General features: G+C 36.3%; 1 pseudogene; it reads right to left on the bottom strand.

Annotated features, from left to right (window-relative positions):
- Positions 1 to 1,031: 1,031 nt before the first annotated feature.
- Positions 1,032 to 12,338, bottom strand: part of LOC140424751 (meiosis-specific coiled-coil domain-containing protein MEIOC-like) — a 124,108-nt pseudogene continuing 112,801 nt past the window's right edge.

The following is a 12,338-nucleotide window of genomic DNA, read 5'->3' as shown; positions in this document are numbered from 1 at the left end:
CTAATCCTTTGTTAAAAGCTTCTGCTGTTTTTAGCCTTCGTCTCGCTGATCACCCGAAGGCGGATCCTGTTGGGGTGGAGGTCAGTTTCTCCACCCTGTGCCCTGGTGTGGCGGGCGGGGGGGGGGGGGGGGGGGGGGAGAGGATCATTTGGAGTTTTTAACACTCGAGAAGGTGACGTTTGAGTTTATAGAATTTACAGCGCAGGAGGCCATTCGGCCCATCGAGTCTGCACCAGCCCTTGGAAAGAGCACCCTACCCATGCCCACACCTCCACCCTATCCCCGTAACCCCACCTAACCTTTTTTGGACACAAAGGGCAATTTAGCATGGTCAATCCACCTAACCTGCACATCTTTGGACTGCAGCAGGAAACTGGAGCATCCGAAGGAAACCCACGCAGACACGGGGAAAACATGCAGACTCCACCCACACCCATACCTCCACCCTATCCCCGTAACCCCACCTAACCTTTTTTTGGACACTACCAATTTAGCATGGTCAATCCACCTAACCTACACATCTTTGGACTGTAGCAGGAAACTGGAGCATCCGAAGGAAACCCACGCAGACACGGGGAGAACATGCAGACTCCGTACAGTGACCCAAGTGGGAATCGAACCTGGGACCCTGGAGCTGTGAAGTGACTGTGCTAACCACTGTGCTACCCCACGAGGGAAGGGTTCTACAATTCATGGGCTTTGTTTATTATGCACTTTCAATAATTGGATGACATCGAACATGAGGGGGGAGTTGGTATTCGACTATGTATGGGTGGATGGAGGTTTCCTGAATCCCTTTCTTTGATGTTTGTATTTAAAATGTTGAGGGTTGTTTGGGGGTTTGTGGGAGGGAGGAATTGTTGGCCAGGGGATTGACATTGTATTTGTTACTGTTGATTGTTTGTTGGTGGGTGTAAATTTGGATCAAAATGTGAAAAAGGAGAATAAACATATTTATTTTTTTTAAAAAGCTACTGCTGTACGTTCACAGAATACAAGTTTCATACCCAAGAATAAAACAAATCAAAAGGTTAACATCAAATTAATTTAAACTTTTATTTCTTTGCAGTAATGTGCTAATCTTCAAACTTTTGTTTTTAAACAGAGCTCCAAAGCTGCTACATGCCCGTTAAATATAAACAGTAACTTTTAAAATAATTCAGCACTTTAAAGCCACGGCTGACTGCAATAAACAATAATTTGATTGTTAGCGAATCTGAATTCAGTAACATTTGTAACAAAAGAACATTTTAAGTGATTCACAAAGACAGTACATTTATAATTAAACGGCATACATGAACAGAACTTTATGATTGGTCTACACAATATGTATATACTGCTGACTTCTCCTCTGAAAGTCTGTCATCAAGATTTTCAGTCCTTGTCCTTTTTTTCTAAGATAAGTAATGACTGAACTTACAGATTAAACCACATCTTGTACATCTGTGGAACATCTCCAGGGCAGAGCACATGATTCTAGCAACGGGAACTAAAATATTACGCTTTTGTCATAATATTTATACAGCAGCAATATAGGTATTTTCTTCCTGGTTTATCCAGTATATGACAGCATCTTTTAGTGAACATTGTTATCCCCTAACAGTCAATAATATCATGACCATCTTTTCTAACATCCCACTATCACAGGAGAAGTCTGCAAATGCACATTGGTCTTAAGTCTCTGAACTCTTTTACCTTAAGGAAACAATGGAATTCCCATAATACGCGAACCATACAGGTATTCTAGAAATTCAGTGATTTAGAAACATGCTCAGGTTCCAGTTTGTCTCTGGCTAAAACACAGTTTACATAAAAATGTCATAAAAAAACAATTAGTTGCATTGGCTAATGACCACATTGACCAAGGAAAGTGCAGTGAAAAAATTAACTATTCAAAGCTCAAATTATTTGGCTTTTGAAAATTGTTCCCCTTTGTCGATGCAAATCTAACAAATTATGATAATTAAATTTCCCCTGTGTATAAATTAGGTATTCTTATTTGTAGGGAAAACATATCAACATCCTTCCTCAGGCAAACCAAATTTCTTGTATATTGTATTAAAACTAACATTGGTGATCAAGGCAAAAGACATGATTAAACATATATTAAAAAACTTGGAAATACTGAAGTACCACAAATGCTTTAATTTTCAACCTGGGGCAGAAGTGTCAAGGGCAAACCCCCTTATTGTTAAATGAATAAATTCAGTAAGAAAAGGAAACGTATATAAGCACTTCATGACATTCTAGCACCTAAAAACTATTATTTGCAAATTTCACACTGATCTAAGATAGAACATACTGACATTATGGATAACATACTCTTCATTTGATGAGAATACAGTTTGTAGATTATTGCATAAATTACATTCCATGCCATTAAATACCAGTGACGGTTGATTGATTTCACAATTAAGCAAGTGCCTCATGCCTTTTACTGAACCAGCCCAATACAAATACATTTAAGAAAATTAGCATGCTACACTGTTAGCTATACATTGTCATACATTATATAACTGATTTTTTGTGAACAGCTAGCAGAAACTAACAATATTTTAACTTTCAGTAATAACAAGTGTAATTATAAAGCTGCTGAATCCAACATACATACAGCTTTCTTACCGTTTAAAATAAAATATTATCAGTGAAAGGCACATTACCCATATTTAAAATACACATCAAAATGATTTAGAAAGATTACACACCATGAATACAAATTAACATATATAACCCAAAAGAAATCTACAATGCCCAATACATTCATTACTAGAGCACAATCCAGTATGGCTACAAAAATAAATTTGTGTAAACAAAATCTAAGATTTTCAAAAATGCACAAACAAATCATCTTTTATTCCCTTTGTCACACTGCCGTACATTTAAATGTGTACGGTTTTAATGCTTTATTAAAATCTGTAGCAAACTATTTCCATAAAATTTATACCAAAAATGAGAACTGTAAACCTATTATACAAAGGCATGTTGCAATCTAGATTGTAAAAGGCAGCACTGATTTCTGTGGATTTTAACTGTAAACCGTGTTCTTTATAAATTCAGAATGGTTACAAAGTTACTGTGTGGGCCATACCAGCCAGAAAGGTGAAATGTATTCATTCTTTTCAGAGATGAACATATTCTGGAATTTTCAACAAATTCAATTCTTGATTTCTAAAATTCACTAACAGAAAACTGCTTCCATTCTTGAATTATCCCAAATTAGTGACAGTTACCAGTAAAATTAATGCATTAATTAATAAATTGGGTAATTCAGAATGGAAAAAGTGCTCTACAGTACGGATTTTAAATTGTGAATAAAAATGATAAATATAACTGCACGTTGAATGTATGTAGTCTTTAGGGTAAAATATTGTGACTACAGACGTTCACTGAAGATTCGGGTATAAAGTTTCCATTTCTGTGCTTGAAAGCCCACGATTTTCTATCAATTAAAGTAAATGGGCTAACCAGAGAACAAAATAGAATATTTATCTTTAAGGTATTTCAACCTACACATTATTTTGGGAGTTTTGCTTTGCATTGTTAAATTAGAAATTGCTACGACTGGATATCATGAATGTAATTAGGGAAACAATTCTGCGAGATGGAATTTCTTTTCATATTAGCCCAATTCTTGCTAACTACTGACCTAGAGGGAATAAGAGCTTTGTCCATGGTACATCAAATTAATGCAAATACTATTTTCAATAGGAAATCAAATCCCTAACATAGAATGCTGCCCAACACAATTTGTGCAAGAGCACAAATTCAATTTATCAGCAATGAAACAGTTGTAAGAATTACTTATCTAATATTTAAGTTTTTTAATCCAACAGAATGAAAGCTGGAAATTGCAGAATTTGGATTTTGTTTATCATTAGATGAGGAGTGGGAGGACCAAGGCAGTTAAAATAAGTAATTTTATCAGGACTACACATTTTAGGACAAAGAAAAGCAATCTAAACAGTTTTAAAATATAGTCTCACCTCATACCATATTTATATAGTTCAAGCCAAATGATGACAGCTGTGTGTTTTATTAGCACATAATGGCAATTTTAAATCAGCTTCGTAATGGCAAAATGTCTTTGAAGCTGTGTCAGCTGTGACTCAGTTCTCGGCATTCTTGCCTCAGAATTAGAAGGTTAAGCATTGAAGTTCCACTTCAGACTTCTGCATAAAAATCTAGGTTTACACTCCAGTGTGGTACAGAGGGAACAATACCCTGTCGGAGGTGTCATCATTTGGATACACCGTCAACCAAAGCCTCAACTGCTCGTAGGTGGGAATAAAAGAACCAACTGTACTATTTGAAGAACAGGGGAGTTAGGTTTGGTGTTGTGGCTAATGTTTATCCCTCAATCAACATTATCTGGTCATCATCAGACTGCTATTTGTAGGAGCCTGCTATGCACAAATTGGCTGCCACATTTCTTACAACTTCAAAAGTACTTCATTGACTATAAAGCAAATAAGGTCATGAAAGATGCTTTATAAATGCACATCTGTCTTCAGAGTTCTGACAATCATTGGTTCCACACAAATTACTATTGCAGCTCTTTTCAACAGAACCAATGAAAGCATATGAAAGCATCTTTAGTTAGATTATGGTTGACTGTATTAGTAAATATTAAAGTCATGTGGGCTTATTCAAAGCCTAAATGTTCAAATCCACTTTGCATATAGTTAGAAGATGAAGTTGTTCTCATATATAAATAAACAAATTATTTGGATTAAGTAAATTCTGCAAAAAGGAAACTACTAGAGAGTATTTCACTCTTTCCTCAATTTTCCATTAGAGAGCATCAACTCAGCACTAATCTGTTAACCAGTTTTCCTTAATCCAAAATATAATTAATACCAACACTCAATCTTTTTACCGTGGAGTGTTCCACATTTCGGGGGGGGGGGGCGATACATAAAAGAACAAACATGCATCGTTTTAGGGATCCTGTCATCCCTAAACTTTACATTTAATGAATTACTTTTGGCGAGCAGTAACTACTATTTTGTCAGCAAACATCAATTCATAGATTTATTGTTCATTAATTGATTTGTATTAATACAAAATTGTCCACAAATAGTTAATGCACGTCTTTCTGAACTGTTAGAGTATCCTGCATGAACATATCTAAACTAGGCTGCACTATGTTGTGAAACTAAGATTAGTGAACATTGTTTTACATGTTTCCGATAAACATGCATGAAACTCAACACTCTTTTGAAAAGAAAAACAATTTGCTGTAATATAATTAGACTACACACATTTAATAAATGTAATAATATTTAAATTAAATCTTAACAATTCGTATATGCTGGTTGCCTAGAAAATTAAGTTTAAAGGTTTGGAACAAAATGCATTCCATACAAAAATCTTTTTAAAATATGTAAAATGGAAATAAAATATAAAGTCACATTTGGGAACCTATTCAGACTATTGTTTCATGCAGATTTCAGTTGATAAGTGGTTGTTTTTAAATGTAGATCTTAAATATGGTTAAATCCAAAGACTCTCAATGCTGCCTTTTAAAATAATTTTATGTGTATGCAGAACATGTAATTTCAGTGAGAGATACTACTTTGCCTTTAAATCTAATCTCATGGTTAGAATAGTCCCAAAGAGATTCCTCCCTGAGCCAATCTCTCCAAATACAAACTATGAATACTACCTGGTTTATAATACCATTTTTCAAAAATAAGATTATATGGTAATTTTTATTAAAAGCAATAAATTGACAAACACGTTAAGTAGTGTAATGTGAAGGAAAAACAATTTTTGACCTATGTTAATATCCTATAAATATCTTAATCGTTCTCTACATTCACAAAGCTTTAAGATGCAAGACTTCTGATTGTCTAAGCCCAAGTATGAAAACTAGCATATGACTAGCTCTAGGTAATAGAATGTCTCTAGTCACAAAACGGTTCCAGAATTCTAGAAATAAATCAGTTAAACAAAAATAGCTTTGGTAACCTAGTACTGTACAGTTAGATTTGTGAAAAATACTTTGCACATATAACCCAAAAAACTAAATATTAAATATATATTTCCTGAGTAAACAGTTAATCTGATTATTAGGAAGGTTTGGCAAGAATAATTCCATTAATACAGTACATTAGATACTAAATCTGAATTTAAATTAAGATTGAATCAATATTAAAATAAATATATGAAATGCTTTAAAAATTATAATCCCTTAAACTGACATTACAAAAAAATCAATTTTGTTTTCATTAAGTGCATGCTAGATCAAATACACGTACTACATTTATTTCCCCAACGCAGGGTTAGTAAATCTAAGAACTAATCCTGAGTAACAGTTCTTTTTCTTTCTTTAACTTTTTATACAATTTATAGGTTTAAAATGAGATTACTCAAGTTATGTAGCACTCATACCCACTCATTTAAGTCTTTTAGTTCTGTAATGCAGAGATGATGACATTACAAAGATTGCTTTATGGGAAATATCAGGCTAAATACATTAGATTACTCTTCAGCATAGCAGTTTATAATTATAGTAAATCCCTCAGTTTAATTGAGCATCCAACAGGATTTGGCTGGATAAATGAGCAAGTAAAATTTTGTTCCTAGATTTGCACCTAGTTCTGTTCCTAGACCCTAAAATAGATAAATTAAAGTTGTCACCAGACTCTAATTCAACAGCTTCGGCAACCCAGGTATTAAAATGCATAATTCTTTTTTGAGTAGATATACATCAATTGAGGAGAAAAAGCACAGCCATTTAAGATTAAGAGCATATGTTTCACACAAGGGCAGTTCAAATGCCTCTTTTGATCAACATCTCATTCAAGAGATGTATTTAATATTGGCTTAATTTGCATACTGATACAAAATGTGGTTAAAATTTTAGTCAACAACTGTCTTACACATTTTGGATGGGTTGCTTCAATTTGCATTTTTCCTCCCAACCTTGTCAGGCAAACCTTATGTACAAGGTAATTATCAAATTGGGTATCTTTCAGGACACTGGAAAAAGTGTTTTTAAAAAGTGATTAGTGAAGGGGGTAAGAAAGATTTCATGTGAATACCATTTGTAACAGCAAACAAATTTATAAATAATACACCTACCATTTTGCTAACAGCAACCAGAAAATCCTCTCCCCATGTATACTAAGGATGATTGTTTTAACCAAAAGTCATATGAACAATTTATATGCCTTTTGATTTAAGTTTGAAATGACCATTTCTGCAGATTTAAACTAGATAATATTACAATAGAATAAGCAAAAATGCCACTTTGCTTAGCTAATAGCAATTTTCTATTGTTTTCAACAGTAATCGTTAAGGAGTTCTCCAGTAAAATCCTTAAAACATTGGAAAAGGCTTTTTCATTGATAGTGAATGGAAATGGGTATTACTTCTCGGAATTTAATTCAACGTTCCTTCTCAAGTGTGGGGATATGGGTCGGGGAAAGGATGATGCAGCCAAAGATAGCATTGGTTTGGAAAATTCTTGTTTTCCCCAACTCCCCCCACTAAACCACGGTGGTCTGACATAATGCATATTTAGATTCTAGATATCCAGAGCCCTTTTCTCAGTAAGACAGTACTCCAGTCAATGTACATTTTTTTTTAAACTAGTTAGAAAAACTGGTCTACAGACAATAATGTCTTGTGGTGCAGTGGTGCCATTCCTACCTCTGGGCCAGAAGCTCTTTTGTTCAAGCCTATTTCAGGATTTGATGGCCATGAAAGGTGCACGGATAACACAACCAAAATGGTTGATTAAAGCCTGCGAATCCTTCCAGTACACCTGATAAAACAGAACGGGAGACTTTCCTGGTCAGCCATACTGCAGAAGGTATCAGAAATGTATGTGAAGCATACCAGGGTGAAATATATGGTCAGTGGGAAAGATTGTCAGTTAATTTTATTTGTGATTAACAGGCTACTTTTTCCTAGAATCATTAGCTGGGTTCTCCTCGGCGGGGTCTCCCGCTTCTCCGGCAGTGCATTCACGCCTGCAGATTTCCCGACGACATGGGAGTGCCCACAATGGGAAACCCCATTGGCCGGCTGCCGGAGGGAGCGCACTGCACCAGAAAACAGGTGCTGCAGGTCGGAGAATGCAACCCCTTGTACATGAGCTGAAAGATTGTAAATTCATCAAATTCTTTCTTCTAAATCCTACTTGTGAAATTAGAGAAGCTAAATGGTGATAGATTGGAAATGTTGATGTACACCAGTCACTGAAAGTGAGCATGCAGGTGCAGCAAGCAGTTAGGAAGATAAACCTTCATTGCAAGAGGAGTTGAGTACAGGGGCAAGGATATCTTACTGCAGCAGTACACAACCTTGGTATCCATACCTGGAGTATTGTGTGCAATCTTGGTCTCCGTATCTAAAAAAGAATATACTTGCCAGAGAAGGCATATAGCCAAGGTTCACCAAACTGATTTCTACGGTGGCAGGATTGTCGTACGAGGCGAGAATGGGTCGACTGGGCTTTCATTCATTGCACTTCTGAAGAATCTCATTGAAATATTTAAAATTCTGACCGGGTCGGACCGACTCGATGAAAGGATGAGTCTGGTTAGCAGCGGGGTGATGGTTCTAAAACAAGTGTACACGGGTTCACAGTGTTAGGATACGGGGTTGACCGTTTAGCACTAAGGTGAGGAGAAATCTCTTCACAGAGTAGAGAACCTGTGGAATTCTCTAACACAGAGGGCTGTGGAGGCCAAGTTACTCTATATACTTAAGAAAATAGAGAATTTCTAGACTCTGAAGGTATCAAGTGGTATTGGGAAAGAGGAGCATGGCATTGAGATAGAGGATCAGCCATGATGATAATAAATGGCCAAGCAGGCTCAAAGGGCCAAATGGCCTCTTCTGCTTCTATTTTTGATGTTTCTAACTATTATTTTCTCCACTCCTTCTCCAAAAAAGCAGAAAACAAATTATATGATGCAAACCACTCAACTTTTTTTTTTTAATTGGAGCTGAAATTGTTCTCCCACTGCTATACACCTTCCTACCACAAAATGTGGTCGAGCCGGTACTTATTATTATGAATCATATTACCTTAAGAAAACATATAATTATATAAAAATAACAGAGATAATTTAAAAATGAAAAATGTTATTTTTTGAGAATATGTGGGGGACGGGCAGAATTTGATTTTTAGATAGCTGTAAATATGGTTTGTTACATGGGATGTTAACCGTATCCAAACAAATTACAATGTTTTTTTATAACCTCACCACTTGTTTTGGAGTCCAAATGCAAGAACAGACCTGTTTGCAAAGTGGGCTTAAAGGATAATTAAAAGTTAGTGATGCACATTTAATTGTCTGAGGTGTTTAGCCTACATATATGGATGCATGTGCAATTCTATGACTAAAGTCACCAATTTAAAAATTGGATGATTGCTTTTAAGTGCTTGACATGATCAACTAAGTTATTCTTGGGTGCACATGCACATAAGTGTATTTCTTCAGCAAATTATCTCAAACAAAATTGTTAAATAATATATCTTATAACTTCTATGTTCTAATTCCACAATCAGTGAGTTATGAAAATCTTGATCGCTGATTGGTTAGATAGGCAAATATTCTTTTTCCAAATAGCCCTATTTTCGGTTTGAGGATTTCATTTGCCATTATAATCTGATTTATTCATGTGACTGCAAAGTAGAATTGAAGATAACATTTGAGTTATAAGTAATTGAAAATAATTAATTTTCTCAAGCTTTTTTCTTGTAGGATAGGATTCCCAATTTGAGTTTTCCAAACTTCCTCAAACCTTCTTACCAGTATCACAATACTATGGAAAGTGAACAGTACGGCTTGAAAGTTTCAGGGCCTAAACTAAATTTAGGACATGACCAGGTTATATAACTAGTTAAAAGAAAGATAAGATTGCAACAAATTCTGTAACAACACAGAATTTCAGCTGGAATGCGAAAATAAATAATCCATTGAATATATAAACTGCTCACTTGCAGTGGATTTTAGCACCATTACTTTTTTTTTCAAAGTTCAATGTTACAGTTGATCAGAATGTGTTAAGCCTTAGTTAAGATAGGTTTAATGACAGTTATTAAACCTCATCAGAATGGAACATGTTTTCAGTTTTCAATAAGGTTTCATAATCCAAAGGAGCGAATAAGAAATACAAAGTATAAAAGAACATGCTTCATTGATTGGGATTTTGAATAAATTCAACTCAAAAAGTGTCAAAATTAGGCCAGAATGGATACTACATAAAACTTCAAACAGTACTGTATTCCCTTAGTATTGTCACAAATGCTCAATATTTCTCACCTCATTCATCAAATTCATGTCTCAGTAGTGAAGAAAAAAACAGCAATTATTTGGTTTCTCATCTATTCCACACAAGATTTGGTGCAATTTCCTGAACAGTAGGGTTACTATCTGTGATATTAACATATACCAAAGCCAGTTTAAAATAGAAATTGCCAATATTCTGATGAAGCTGAATTGCCTTATTACAGCACAAACTGGTGTAGCACCAGGATTTCACAGAAGTTATCAAAAATGATATTTTCACACTGTACTGAGATCAAATTTCACTTTTCAGATTTTCTTAGAAATTGATAACCAAGCAACATCTTTCCACATCACTTCCCTCTCGTCTCAGGTATACAACTTGCCCTTACCATTCAGATTACCAGGTTAATTTCAAATTTAGGGAAGCTATTTTTTAAACACATGTGGCTCATCATTAATCCTAGAAGTTCACACAATGCAAACAGATACTTCAATACCACTTTAAACACTTCATCCAGTTTGACATATTCCACAGCAGAACTCACAAAATATAACAGCAGCTGCATTTTAAGCTGTTACTTTTTCAACATACTTATCTCTTACAATCACTTTCTATCTTTATTGCTGCATATCTAGCATGGTCAGATTCAGGCTTCTCCAGCATTTTCTCCTCACTGAATCTTTTGTCCTCATTTTTGATAGCACCCCCTTGACCCAGCTCTTTTAGTGCTTTTTCAATTTCAACTTGCTTCACGAGTGTCCCGAGGGAACATTTTGGCAAGGTCATCTGCAATGCACACCAGAGAGCAGTACGAGCCTTCCGTGTTGACATAGTTAAATCCTTTATGGCAGCTGCCAGGGCCAAAACATCTGCAAAAGCAAACAGCCAATGAAAATATGATTACAGATTGTGAGATGACTCAAAGGTTAACTCAGGAAAAGAATAGTCTATGTGACCAAATGACAGAGTGCAGGATATTTGCTTAGATTCAGTCAATACATTCAACTATCAACACATATTTAGTGCACTGCCACATGTAGAAAACCTTGTGATCCAAGATTGATAGGGGGCCCCGCACGGCATGTTTCTTGGTGACAGGTGGCAGCCCACTATTGGCCGGCTGGCGGCGGGATCTTCTGGTCCTACTGATGTCAATTGGATTTCCCATTGAACCCACCCCACGCCGTCTTGAAACCCGCAGCGGGGGGGGGGTGCTGTCAGTGGGACTGGAAGATCCCGCCGATATGAATAGCCAGAAGATCTCGCCCCTAAGCTCTTTAATAAGCACTTGTGTATGCAGAACAGTAATTACATTTTATATTGCATTTTTATTCAACATGAAAGATGCCAACTCAGTAGTTTGTTCATTTTATACTGCTTCATAAGCTAACAAAAAAAATCTTGGCTTCAGATATGCCCACGGTTGTGAAGAGATGAACATTGGGACTAATGATTCTAAAAGGATTAAATTCTTGTATGACTTGACAGAGAGTATGACAGTGATGTCCTGTTTGTTCAAATTCCCATATAAATAAGAAGGATGCTATATTGACAACAGCGGATTCAATTCTCTTTTGCTTAAATTCCAATCATCACCTACACCTGAAGCTAATGTACTGGGTTGGATTCTCCATCGCCTGCAGCAGAGAATCCAGCATCAGAGAAGAAACAGGACCGGCGCCTGCATCCAATACTCTGGTCCCTCGTTGGCGGTGGCATTGAGGTTTCCGCCCCTCGCCAAAGGGAGGATGCAAATAGGTCAAAATTACCCATTTACATCCTATTAACAGACTGGCACTGGATTCTCCACGCCTCCGTGATTCTCCTGCCCTCTAGGCCAGGATTCACCTAGGCATGGATTTGTGCAAGTATTTCCTAGTGTGTCCCTGATGCAGTGAGCCATAGGGGTAAGTATCTAAGGTAGACGCTCCCCAATTCCATCGGAGACGCCCCCCACAATGCAAATCCTGCCCACCCCACCAGCGACCCCCTCCCACCAACAGTCACCCCTGCCTGGAAACTAAACAGTAGTCCAGTCAGAAAGTGAAAATAAATCACTGCTTTTTCACTCACCTGTGCCTTACACC

Source organism: Scyliorhinus torazame, chromosome 6 (genome assembly GCF_047496885.1).
Source record: "Scyliorhinus torazame isolate Kashiwa2021f chromosome 6, sScyTor2.1, whole genome shotgun sequence".
NCBI classification, from domain to species: Eukaryota; Metazoa; Chordata; class Chondrichthyes; order Carcharhiniformes; family Scyliorhinidae; genus Scyliorhinus; species Scyliorhinus torazame.
The sequence above is the reverse complement of the archived record's forward strand: the minus strand, read 5'-3'. Positions and strand labels throughout refer to the sequence as shown.